The sequence below is a fragment of the Callorhinchus milii genome, unplaced genomic scaffold (assembly GCF_018977255.1).
Source record: "Callorhinchus milii isolate IMCB2004 unplaced genomic scaffold, IMCB_Cmil_1.0 Scaffold755, whole genome shotgun sequence".
NCBI classification, from domain to species: domain Eukaryota; kingdom Metazoa; phylum Chordata; class Chondrichthyes; order Chimaeriformes; family Callorhinchidae; genus Callorhinchus; species Callorhinchus milii.
In genome coordinates, this window is record NW_024705496.1 from 25,189 (window position 1) to 39,691 (window position 14,503).

Sequence of the window (14,503 nt, forward strand, 5' to 3'; positions counted from 1 at the left end):
AGGGGGAAAGGGTCAGGGTGAGGGGAGGGAAGTGAGGGAGCGAGGTGTGGGGAGATGGTCAGGGTGAGGGGAGGTATGTGTGTGAGCGAGTAGAGGGGAAATGGTCAGCGTGATCTGAGGGGAGGGAAGGAGCGAGGAGGGGGGAAATGTTCAGCGTGAGGGGATGGAAGGGAAGGAGCGAGGTGGGGGGAAATGTTCAGCGTGAGGGGATGGAAGGGAGGGAGCGAGGTGGGGGGAGATGGTCAGGTTGAGTGGAGATATGTGAGTGAGCGAGGAGGGGGAAATGGTCAGCGCGATCTGAGGGGAGGGAAGGAGCGAGAAGGGGGGAAATGTTTAGGGTGAGGGGAGGGAAGGGAGGGAGCGAGGAGGGGTGGAATGGTCAGGGTGAGGGGAGAGAAGAGACGGAGCGTGGATTGGGAGAAATGGTCAGTGTGAGGGGAGGGAAGGGAGGGAGGAAATGATCACGGTGATGCGAGAGAAGGGAGGGGGAATTGATCAGTGTGAGAGGAGGGAAGGGAGGGAGAGAGGAGGGGCGAGATGGTCAGGGTGAGGGGAAGTATGTGCGTGAGCGAGGAGGGGGGAAATGGTCAGCGTGATGTGAGGGGAGGGAAGGAGCGAGGAGGGGGGAAATTTTCAAGGTGAAGGGAGGGAAGGGAGGGAGCGAGGAAGGGGGGAATGGTCAGGGTGATGGGGGGGAAGGGAGGGAGGAAATGGTCAGGGTGATGGGAGATAAGAGAGGGGGAATTGATAAGGGTGAGGGAGTGGATGAGCGGGAGCGCGGAGGGGGGAAATGTTCAGCGTGAGGGGAGGGAAGGGAGGGAGCTAGGAGGGGGAAAGGGTCAGGGTGAAGGGAGGGAAGTGAGGGAGCGAGGTGTGGGGAGATGCTCAGGGTGAGGGGAGTTATGTGAGTGAGCGAGGAGGGGGGAAATGGTCAGCGTGATCTGATGGGAGGGAAGGAGCGAGGAGGGGGGAAATGTTCAGGGTGAGAGGAGGGAAGAGACGGAGCGAGGATTGGGGGAAATGGTCATGTTGAAGGGAGGGCAATGAGGGAGTGAGGACGGAGGGAATGGACAGGGTGAGGGGAGGGAAGGGAGCTAGCGAGGAGAGGGGAAGTGGTCAGAGTGAGGGGAGGGAAGGGAGTGGGAAATGATCAGGGTGAGGGTAGGGAAGGGAGTGAGCAAGAAGGGGCAAAGAGTTAGGGTGACGGGAGGAAAGGAAGGGAGCGAGTAGTGGGGAGATGATCAGCGGGAGGGGATGGGATGGAGGGAGCGAGAAGGGGGGAAATGTTCAGGGTGAGGGAGTGGATGGGCGGGAGCGCGGAGGGGGGAAATGTTCAGCTTGAGGGGAGGGGAGGGAGGGAGCGAGGAGAGGGAAATGGTTCGGGTGACGGGAGGGAACGGAGGGAGAGAGGAGTTGGGAAATGTTCAGGGTGAGGGGATGGAAGGGAGGGAGCGAGGAGGGGGAAAGGGTCAGGGTGAGGGGAGCGAAATGAGGGAGCGAGGTGGGGGGAGATGGTCAGGTTGAGTGGAGATATGTGAGTGAGCGAGTAGGGGGAAATGGTCAGCGTTATCTGAGGGGAGGGAAGGAGCGAGAAGGGGGGAAATGTTTATGGAGTCCTGTAGCTCAGTGGTTAGAGCACTTGCTTTGCAAGCAAGACACCTGGGTTCAATTCCAGGCAGGGCGAAACCTTGGGCAAGTTTCCTTACTCCACACGCCTAATAATAATCCCTCCAAAAATCCCAAAAACAATAATAAATTGGTCATTTTCAATCTACGACTGTTTGTGGGACATTGCTGTGCGCAATTGGCTGCCGCGTTCGCCCACAAATATACAGTCAATTCACTTTACAGTATATTCTGTGAAGCGCTTTGGGACGTCCTCCCGACGTGAAAAGCGCTATATCAAATGCAAGGATTATTATTATTATATTATTATTATTATGGTGAGGGGAGGGAAGGGAGGGAGCGAGGAGGGGTGGAATGGTCAGGGTGAGGGGAGAGAACAGACGGAGCGAGGATTGGGGGAAATGGTCAGTGTTCACCAGACACCCTCACACAGACACTCACACACACCCTCACATACACCTCACACACCCTCACACACACCCTCACACAACCTCTCACACACACCCTCACACACATCCCCACACACACCACACACACCCTCACTCACCTTCACACACACCCTAACACACACCCTCACACACACACCCTCACACACACCCTCACACAAATCCTCACACGCCCTCACACACACCCTCACACACATCACCACAAACACCCTGACACACAGCCTCACACACACACACACCCTCGCACACACCCTCACACACACCCTCACATACACCCTCACACACACCCTCACACACCTTCACACACCTTCACACACACCCTCACACAGACACTCACACACACCCTCACATACACCTCACACACACCCTCACAAACCCTAACACACACCTTCACACACACACACCCTCACACAAACTCACACACTTCCCCACACACACGCTCACATACCCTCACACACACACACCCTCACATACACCCTCACATAAACTCACACACACACCCTCACTCACACACCCTCACACACACCTCACACATCCTCACACACACCCTCACACACACCCTCACACACCCTCACAAACATCCTCACACACACTCTCACACACACCCTCACACACCCTCACACACACCCTCACTCACACACCCTCACACACACCGTCACACATCCTCACATATACCCTCACACACACACCCACACACCCTCCCAGACACACACACCCTTACACACACCATCACACACCCTCACACACACCCTAGCACACACCACACACACCCTCACACACACCCTCACACACCTTCACACACACCCACACATACCCTCACACACACCCTCACACACAAACTCTCACACACACAGACACACTCACACACACACATACTCACACACACCCTCACACAAACATGCTCACACACAAACCCTCACACAAACCCTCACACAAACATCCTCACACACAAACCCTCACACACAGCCTCACACAGACCCTCACACTCACCGTCACACACCCTCACGTACACCCTCATACACACACCCTCATACGCCCTCACACACCCTCACACAAACACCCTCACACACCCTCACACACCAACGCACACACACACCACTTCTCACACACACACCCTCACACACCCTCTCACACACACCCTCACACACACACCTTCACACACCCTCTCACACACACACCCTCACACACACCCTCACACACCCACACACACCCTCACACACACCCTCACACACACCCTCACACAAACCCTCACACAAACATACTCACACACAAACCCTCACACACAGCCTCACCAGACCCTCACACTCACCGTCACACCCCTCACGTACACCTCATACACACACCCTCACACGCCCTCACACACCCTCACACAAACACCCTCACACACCCTCACACACACACACGCACACACACTCCACCTCTCACACACACCCCCTCACACACCCTATCACACACACCCTCACACACACATACGCTCACACACCCTCTCACACACACACCCACACACACACCCTCACACACAAACTCTCACTCACACAGACATCCTCACACACACACACCCTCACACATACCCTCACACACGCACACCCTCACACACCCTCACACACACACACCCTCACACACACCCTGACACACGCACCTTCACACACACCCACACACACACATCCTCACACACAAACCCTCACACGCACCCTCACACACACCCTCACACACACCCTCACAAACACACCCTCACACACGCACACCCTCACACACACCCTCAAACACACACCCTCACACACAACACATCCTCACACACACGCCCCCACACACAACCCCTCACACATACACACACACACCCTCACACACCCTCACACACCCTCTCACACACACCCTCACACACATCCGCACACACACCACACACACCCTCACACACCTTCACACACACCCTAACACACACCCTCACACACACACACCCTCACACACACCCTCACACAAATCCTCACACGCCCTCACACACACCCTCACACACATCCCCACACACACCCTCACACACAGCCTCTCACATCTTCACACACCCTCACACACACACTCACACACACTCACACACACACTCACACACACCCTCGCACACACCCTCACACACACCCTCACATACACCCTCACACACACCCTCACACAGACACTCACACACACCCTCACATACACCTCACACACACCCTCACAAACCCTAACACACACCTTCACACACACACACCCTCACACAAACTCACACACATCCCCACACACACGCTCACATACCCTCACACACACACACCCTCACATACATCCTCACATACACTCACACACACACCCTCACTCACACACCCTCACACACACCCTCACACATCCTCACACACAACCTCACACACCCTCACACACAACCTCACACACCCTCACACACACCCTCACACACACCCTCACACACCCTCACACACAACCTCACACACACCGTCACACATCCTCACACATACCGTCACACACACCCACACACATCCTCACACACACCCACACACACCCTCACACACACCCACACACATACCCTCACACACACGCTCACACACACCCTGACACACACCCCCACACACATACATCCACACACACACGCTCACACACCCTCACAGACACACACACCCTCACACACACCATCACACACCCTCACACACACCCTCGCACACACCACACACACCCTCTCACACACCCTCACACACACCTTCACACACCTTCACACACAACCACACACACCCTCACACACACCCTCACACACAAACTCTCACACACACAGACACCCTCACACACACATCCTCACACACACCCTCACACAAACATCCTCACACACAAACCCTCACACACACCCTCACACACACCCTCAAACACACGCCCTCACACAGCTCCTCACACACCCTCACACTCACACCCTCACACACACCCTCACACACACCCCCTCACACACGCACACCCTCACACACACCCCCTCACACACAACACACCCTCGCACACACGGCACCTCACACACCCCCTCACACACTCCCTCACACACCCTCTCACACACCCTCACACACCCTCTCACACACACAACCTCACACACACACCCTCACACACCCTCACACAAACCACACACACACTCATACACCTTCACACACACCCACACACACCCTCACACACACATCCTCACACACAAACCCTCACACACCCTCACACACACCCTCACACACACGCCCTCACACACCTCCTCACACACCCTCACACACACACACTCACAACCACCCTCACACACACATCCTCACACACGCACACCCTCACACACACCCTCACACACACCCTCACACACAACACACCCTCCCACAAACGCCACTCACACACCCCCTCACACACCCCCTCACACACCCTCACACACACCCTCATACACCCTCTCACACACAAACCCTCACACACACACCCTCACACACACCCTCACACACACCACACACACCAACACACACCCTCACACATACCCTCACACACACCCACACACACACCCTCACACACACACTCACACACACCCTCACACACACACAGCCTCACACACCCTCACACACCCACACACACCCTGACACACACCCTCACACACATCCTCACACAGCCCATCACATACACACACCCTCACACACTCACACCCTCACACACACCCTCACACATACCCACACACACCCTCAAACACACACACACCCTCACACAAACCCTCACACACGCTCACACACACAAACCCTCACACACACCCTGACACACCCTCACACACACTCACACACGCTCACACACACACACACACACACCCTCACACACCGTCACACATACCTTCATACAACCCCACTCACACCCTCTCACACACACACGTACGTAAACCCTCATACAACAACTCACCCCCCCCCACCATGCATACACCCTCTCACACCCCCCCTCAAACAAATCATTACACTGACCCTCAAATACCCCTAACACACAACATCATACACAAACCGTCACACACACACTCAGACACACACCGTCACACACCCAGTCACACACACACTCACACACACTCACACACCCCTTCACACACACACACCCTCACACACTCACACCCTCATACATACCCTCACACACACACTCACACCGCCCCCACCGTACGCAAACACACCCTCACACACACACACCGACCCCATCACACCCCACACACCCTCACACACACCATCATAAAACCCCTCACACACCCTCACGCACAAACCCTCTCATAGCCCCTCACACACCCCCTCAAACAGACCATCACGCAGACCCTCACATACCCCTCACACACACAACCTCACACACAGCCTCACAGACACCCTCAGATGCACACACTCACACACCCCTTCACACACCCCCTCAAACGGCCCCTCACACAGACGGTGACCCTCGGGGCTGGATGGTGTCTCCGGGTGTAGATGTGTTCACACACCGTCTGAGCTCCAGACGTCCCCTCACTCCACGTTGTGTTGTGTCTCTCTCTCAGCTCCGGTCTCTCTGACTCTGGATCCCGACACAGCGAACCCGTGGCTCATCCTATCTGAGGACCTGACCAGCGTGAGGACCGGAGACACAAGGCAGCAGCTCCCGGACGGTCCCAAGAGGTTTGATACCTGTTCCTGTGTCCTGGGGTCTGAGGGCTTCACATCGGTGAGACATTACTGGGAGGTGCAGGTGGGCAACAAACACAGTGGGATGTGGGATTGGTCCGAGAGTCGGTCAACAGGAAAGGAAAGATCACACTGTCACCAGAGGGTGGATTCTGGGTTTTGTGGCTGAGAAACGGGGATGAATATATAGCTCTGACCTCTCCCCACACCCTCCTGTCCCTGAGGGACAGACCCGGGAAGGTGCGAGTGTTCCTGGACTATGAGGGGGGAGAGGTGATCTTTTACAACGCCGATAACATGTCTCATCTCCACACTTTCACCCACACTTTCACTGAGAAGCTTTATCCTCTCTTCTGTCCCTGTGACGGTGATCCTCTGAGGATCTGTCGGGTGACGGATTGATGAGGAGGGAACCCTCAGCCGTGACCTGTGTTTGGCGGTGATGGCCACGAGGCTGAACCTTCATAGTCTGTGTCGCTGTACAATAAAGATTGTGGTTTATATCACACAGTTCGCACTCGGCCCTCGAACCCAACCCTTCCCTCTCTCTCTCACTCTCTCTCTCTCATTCTCACACTCTCACTCTCTCTCTCTCACACTCCCCCTCTCTCTCTCTCTCTGTCTCATACTCTCCCTCTCTCTCTCTCTCTGTCTGTCTGTCTCTCACTCTCACACACTCTCTCTCTCACATTCTCTCACTCTCACACTCTCTCTCTGTCTCTCTCTCTCTCTCACACACTCTTTTACACTCTCTCCCTCTGTCTGTCTCTCACTCTCACACTCTCACTCTCTCACACTCTCTCACTCTCACATAATCTCTCACACTCACACTCTCTCACGCTCTCTCTCTATCACACTCTCACTCTCTCACACACTCTCTCAGACTCACTCTCACACTCTCACTCTCACACTCACTCTCACACTTTCACACTCTCACACACACTCACTCTCGCACTCTATTACACTCTCTTCACACACAGACTTCTCTCTCACACTCTCACTCTCACACTCTCTCACTCTCACTCTCACACACACTCTCACACTCACTCACACACACCCTCTCACGCTCACTCTCACACACACACTCTCACACTCTCTCTCACACTCACACACTCACACTCTCTCACACTCTCACTCTCTCACACTCACACACTCACTCTCACACTCACTCTCGCACTCTCTCACACGCTCTCCATTGCATAGAGACAGAGTGAATGTGAGACAGACAATAAAGGAGTGACACACAGTCACTACACTTTACACTGACACACACAGTCACTACACTTTACACTGACACACGCAGTTACTACACTTTACACTGACACACGCAGTCACTACACTTTACACTGACACACACAGTCACTACACTTTACACTGACACACACAGTCACTACACTTTACACTGAAACGCAGTCACTACACTTTACAATGAAACACAGTCACTACGCATAATACTGAAACGCAGTCACTACACTTTACACTGAAACATACAATCACTACAGTTTACGCCAACAACAATAACACTACAATAATAATATCAGTAACGGGGGCGGCAATAACAACCGCCAATTTATTATTATTATTATCACTATTACTATTATTATTACTGAGGACATTTCAGAACTCTGCAGCTCGTGTACTGTCCCGCACAGGGCTTCGGGACCACATCACTCCCACCCTCGCTCGCCTCCACTGGCTCCCCATCCCCCAGAGGATTGATTTCAAGATCCTCATCCTCACCTACAAGGCCATTCACGGCCTCGCTCCCTCCTATCTCTCCGACCTACTATCCCCCTACCTACCTGCCCGTACCCTCCGTTCCTCTGGCTCCGGTCTGCTCCACGTCCCCCCCCCAACCGCCCTACTATCGGTGGTCGGCTTTCAGCCTCTCAGCCCCGAGGCTCTGGAACTCTATCCCCCAGTGCCTTCGCCGCTTCCTCCCTTTCCTCCTTCAAGGCCGTTCTCAAAACCTTTCTCTTTGACCGAGTCTTCAGCTCCCCTCTCGACTCTCTTCCCCCTCCTCGTTCCCTCGCTTCCCTCCCCTAAATCTGGCCATTCCCCCCCTTCTCGCTCCCTCCCTTCCCTCCCCTCAACCTGACCATTTCACCCCTCATCGCTCACCCCCTTCTCTCCCTCACCCTGACCATTTCCCCCCTCCTCGCTACCTCCCTTCCCTCCCCTCACCCTGACCATTCCCCCACTCCTCGCTTCCTCCCTTCCCTCCACTGACCCTGATCATTTGCCCCTCTCCACGCTTACTCGCTTCCCTCACCTGACCGTGACCATCGACCCCATCCTCCCTCACTGCCTCCTCTCCCTTCACCCTGACAAACTCCCCCTCCTCGCTCCCTCCCTTCCCTCCCCTCACCCTGACAATTTGCCCCTCCTCGCTCCCTCCCTTCCCTACCCTCACACTGACCATTTCACCCATCCTCGCTCGCTCACAAACCTCCCGTCACACTGAACTCCCCCCCCCCGCTCCCCCCCTTCCCTCCCCACATCCTGAACATTTCCCCCTCCTCGCTCCTTCCCTCCCCTCAGATCACGCTGACCATTTCCCCTCTCCTCGCTAGCTCACTTCCTTCCCCTCACCCTGACCATCAACCCCCTCCCCGCTCCCTCCTTTCCCTCCCCTCACCATGACCATTTCCTCCAAGCCTCGCTCCCTCTCTTCACTCCGCTCATCCTGACCATTCCCCCAATCCTCGCTCCATCCCTTCCCTCCCCTGTCGCTGACCATCAACCGCCTCCTCGCTCCCTCCTTTCCCTCCCCTCACCATGACCATTTCCCCCAATCCTCGCTCCCTCCCTTCCCTCCGCTCATCCTGACCATTCCCCCACTCCTCGCTCCCTCCCTTCCCTCCACTGACCCTGATCATTTCCCCCTCTCCTCGCTCCCTCCGTCCCTCGCTTCCGCTCACCCGACCAGTTCCCCCTTCCTCGCTCCCTCCCATCCACCCCTCACCCAGACAATTTCCCACTCCTCGAACCATCCCTTCACTCCCCTGACCCTGAAAATCTCCCCCCCCCCACCTCGCTCCCTCCCTTCCGTCGCCTCAGCCGACCATATCCCTCTCCTCGCTCACTCCCTTCCCTCCCTTCACCCTGACCATTTCCCCTCTCCTCGCTCCCTGCCTTCGCTCCCCTGACCCTGATCATTCACCCCCACCTCGCTCACTCCCTTCCATCTCCTGACCCTGAACATCTCCCCCATCCTCGGTCCTTCCCTCCTCTCCCTTCACACTGACCATCTCCCCCCTCGCTCCCTCCCCTGCCCCTGACCATTCCCGCTCTAATCGCTCCCTCCCTTCCCCCCCTCACTCTGACCATTTCCCCCTCCTCGCTCCCTCCCTCCGCTCCCCTCAAGCTGACCATTTCCCCCCTCCTCGCTTCCTCCCATCACCCTGAACATCTCCCCCCTCCTCGCTCCCTCCCTTCCCTCCCGTCACCCTGACAATTTGCCCCTCCTCGCTCCCTCCCTTCCCTACCCAAACCCTTATCAATTAACCCCTCCTCGCTTCTTCCCTCCACTCAGATCAGGCTGACCATTTCTCCCCTCCTTGCTCACTCACATACCTCCCCTCACCCTGAACATCACCCCCGCTCGCTCACTCCCTTCCCTCCCCTCACCCTGAGCATTCCGCCCTCCTCGCTCTTTCCCTCCCCTCAGATCACACTGACCATTTCCCCCCTCCTCGCTCATTCACATACTTCACCTCACCCTGACCATTTCCCCCCTCCTCTCTCCCATACTTCCCTCCTCTCACCCTCACCATTTCCCCCTCCTCGCTCTCTCCCTTCCCTCCCCTCACCTTGATCAATTCCCCCTCCCTTCTCTCCCATCACCGTGACCATTTCCTCCCTCCCTTCCCTCCCCTCACCCTGACCATTCCACCCCTCTTCGCTCCCTCCCTTCCCTCCCCTCAACCTGAACATTTCCCCCCTCCTGGCTCCTTCCCTCCCCTCAGATCACCCTGACCATTTCCCCTCCTCGCTCCCTCCCTTCCCTCCCTTCACCCTGAAAATTTCCCCACTCCTCGCTCCTTCCCTCCCCTCAGATCACGCTGACCATTTCCCCCCTCCTTGCTCACTCACATACTTCCCCTCACCCTGACCATCTTGCCCCTCCTCTCTCCCTCCCTTCCCTCCTCTCACCCTGACAATTTCCCCCTCCTCGCTCTTTCCCTTCCCTAACCTCCCCCTGATCAATTCCCCCTCCCTTCTCTCCCATCACCATGACCATTTCCTCCCTCCCTACCCTCCCCTCACTGTTATACATAGATTTGTATTCAGAGACAAGGACTGCTATACAGAGACCAGATTCACTTTTTGGACAACAGTTATATTTCACAGAGATCAGATATATTACACAGAGAACAAACCTGTCGTATATAGACCATGCCTGTTATACAGGCACGTGGAACCCAATACAGAAACGTTGCCTGCTATATAGAAGAACAGGATCCTATTAGAGGGCCAAGGCTTTTTGTCCATAGTCCTAGCCTGGTATACAGAGACAGGGCCTATATAAAAAAACATATTTCATACAGAAATGAGGCCTGTTATACAGAAAATAGAAAATAGGACTGTTATACAGAGAACAGAACTGTTATACAGATATCAATCTGACGTGGAGTCCTGTAGCTCAGTGTTTAGAGCACTCGTTTGCAACCGAGAGACCTGAGTTCAATTCCAGGCAGAGGGCGAAACCTTGGGCAAGTTTCCTTACTCCACACAGAGCCTTATAATAATCCCTCCAAAACCCCCCAAAAAATAAATAAATTGGTCATTTTCAATCTACGACTGTTTGTGGGACATTGCTGTGCGCATTGGCTGCCGCGTTCGCCCACAAATATACAGTCAATTCACTTTACAGTGTGTTCTGTGAAGGCTTTGGGACGTCCTCCGACGTGAAAAGCGCTATATCAAATGCGAGGATTATTATTATTATTATTATTATTATTATTATTATTATTATTATTATTATTATTATTATCTGTTGTTCAGAATGGGATGTATAAACCAAGGAACGGGACGAGGTTGACAAGCTTCTGAGAACGATTGGAAGTGATACGTGGAACATGCGTTATTGAAACATTTTTCATGTGCTGTTCAGCCAGTGATGTCTGGTCAAATAGTATCGCACGAGCGACACCCAGAAGTCAGAAACGCAGTACATTCTTTACGCTGGACTTAAATTATAATATTTATAATAATGTTCACGATTACATTTGATACAACAACAACAACCGTTTATAGAGCGCCTTTCAGGTCGGAGGACGTCCCGAGGCGCTGGACAGTTAGGTCGGGACCCGAGCAGTGGGGAAATGGTCAGGGAGAGGGTAGGGAAGGGAGGCAGCGAGGAGAGGGAAATGTTCAGGGTGAGGGGAGGGAAGGGAAGGAGCGAGGAGGGGGAAATGGTCACGGTGAGTGGAGAGAAGGGAGGGGGAAATGGTCAGGGTGGGGGGAAGAAGGGAGGGAGCGAGGAGGGGGAGATGGTCAGGGTGAGGGGGGGAAGTGAGGGAGCGAGGAGGGGGAAATGGTCAATGGGAGGGGATGCGAGGGAGGGAGCGAGGAGTGAGGAATGATCAGGGTGAGGGGGGGAAGTGAGTGAGCGAGCAAGGGGGAAATGGTCAGCGGGAGGGGATGGGAGGCAGGGAGCGAGGAGTGGGGAATGGTCAAGGGAAGGGAGGGATCGAGGAGGGTGGAAATGTTCAGCGTGAGGGGAGGGAAGGGAGGGAGCTAGGAGGGGGAAAGGGTCAGGGTGAGGGGAGGGAAGTGAGGGAGCGAGGTGTGGGGAGATGGTCAGGGTGAGGGGAGGTATGTGTGTGAGCGAGTAGAGGGGAAATGGTCAGCGTGATCTGAGGGGAGGGAAGGAGCGAGGAGGGGGGAAATGTTCAGCGTGAGGGGATGGAAGGGAAGGAGCGAGGTGGGGGGAAATGTTCAGCGTGAGGGGATGGAAGGGAGGGAGCGAGGTGGGGGGAGATGGTCAGGTTGAGTGGAGATATGTGAGTGAGCGAGGAGGGGGAAATGGTCAGCGCGATCTGAGGGGAGGGAAGGAGCGAGAAGGGGGGAAATGTTTAGGGTGAGGGGAGGGAAGGGAGGGAGCGAGGAGGGGTGGAATGGTCAGGGTGAGGGGAGAGAAGAGACGGAGCGTGGATTGGGAGAAATGGTCAGTGTGAGGGGAGGGAAGGGAGGGAGGAAATGATCACGGTGATGCGAGAGAAGGGAGGGGGAATTGATCAGTGTGAGAGGAGGGAAGGGAGGGAGAGAGGAGGGGCGAGATGGTCAGGGTGAGGGGAAGTATGTGCGTGAGCGAGGAGGGGGGAAATGGTCAGCGTGATGTGAGGGGAGGGAAGGAGCGAGGAGGGGGGAAATTTTCAAGGTGAAGGGAGGGAAGGGAGGGAGCGAGGAAGGGGGAATGGTCAGGGTGATGGGGGGAAGGGAGGGAGGAAATGGTCAGGGTGATGGGAGATAAGAGAGGGGGAATTGATAAGGGTGAGGGAGTGGATGAGCGGGAGCGCGGAGGGGGGAAATGTTCAGCGTGAGGGGAGGGAAGGGAGGGAGCTAGGAGGGGGAAAGGGTCAGGGTGAAGGGAGGGAAGTGAGGGAGCGAGGTGTGGGGAGATGCTCAGGGTGAGGGGAGTTATGTGAGTGAGCGAGGAGGGGGGAAATGGTCAGCGTGATCTGATGGGAGGGAAGGAGCGAGGAGGGGGGAAATGTTCAGGGTGAGAGGAGGGAAGAGACGGAGCGAGGATTGGGGGAAATGGTCATGTTGAAGGGAGGGCAATGAGGGAGTGAGGACGGAGGGAATGGACAGGGTGAGGGGAGGGAAGGGAGCTAGCGAGGAGAGGGGAAGTGGTCAGAGTGAGGGGAGGGAAGGGAGTGGGAAATGATCAGGGTGAGGGTAGGGAAGGGAGTGAGCAAGAAGGGGCAAAGAGTTAGGGTGACGGGAGGAAAGGAAGGGAGCGAGTAGTGGGGAGATGATCAGCGGGAGGGGATGGGATGGAGGGAGCGAGAAGGGGGGAAATGTTCAGGGTGAGGGAGTGGATGGGCGGGAGCGCGGAGGGGGGAAATGTTCAGCTTGAGGGGAGGGGAGGGAGGGAGCGAGGAGAGGGAAATGGTTCGGGTGACGGGAGGGAACGGAGGGAGAGAGGAGTTGGGAAATGTTCAGGGTGAGGGGATGGAAGGGAGGGAGCGAGGAGGGGGAAAGGGTCAGGGTGAGGGGAGCGAAATGAGGGAGCGAGGTGGGGGGAGATGGTCAGGTTGAGTGGAGATATGTGAGTGAGCGAGTAGGGGGAAATGGTCAGCGTTATCTGAGGGGAGGGAAGGAGCGAGAAGGGGGGAAATGTTTATGGAGTCCTGTAGCTCAGTGGTTAGAGCACTTGCTTTGCAAGCAAGACACCTGGGTTCAATTCCAGGCAGGGCGAAACCTTGGGCAAGTTTCCTTACTCCACACGCCTAATAATAATCCCTCCAAAAAACCCAAAAACAATAATAAATTGGTCATTTTCAATCTACGACTGTTTGTGGGACATTGCTGTGCGCAATTGGCTGCCGCGTTCGCCCACAAATATACAGTCAATTCACTTTACAGTATATTCTGTGAAGCGCTTTGGGACGTCCTCCCGACGTGAAAAGCGCTATATCAAATGCAAGGATTATTATTATTATATTATTATTATTATGGTGAGGGGAGGGAAGGGAGGGAGCGAGGAGGGGTGGAATGGTCAGGGTGAGGGGAGAGAACAGACGGAGCGAGGATTGGGGGAAATGGTCAGTG

General features: G+C 55.4%; 1 pseudogene; it reads left to right on the forward strand.

The window, feature by feature from the left end:
- The first annotated feature begins 6,497 nt into the window (after window positions 1-6,497).
- On the forward strand, window positions 6,498-7,227 carry LOC121852328 (annotated as a pseudogene).
- The last annotated feature ends 7,276 nt before the right edge of the window (window positions 7,228-14,503 follow it).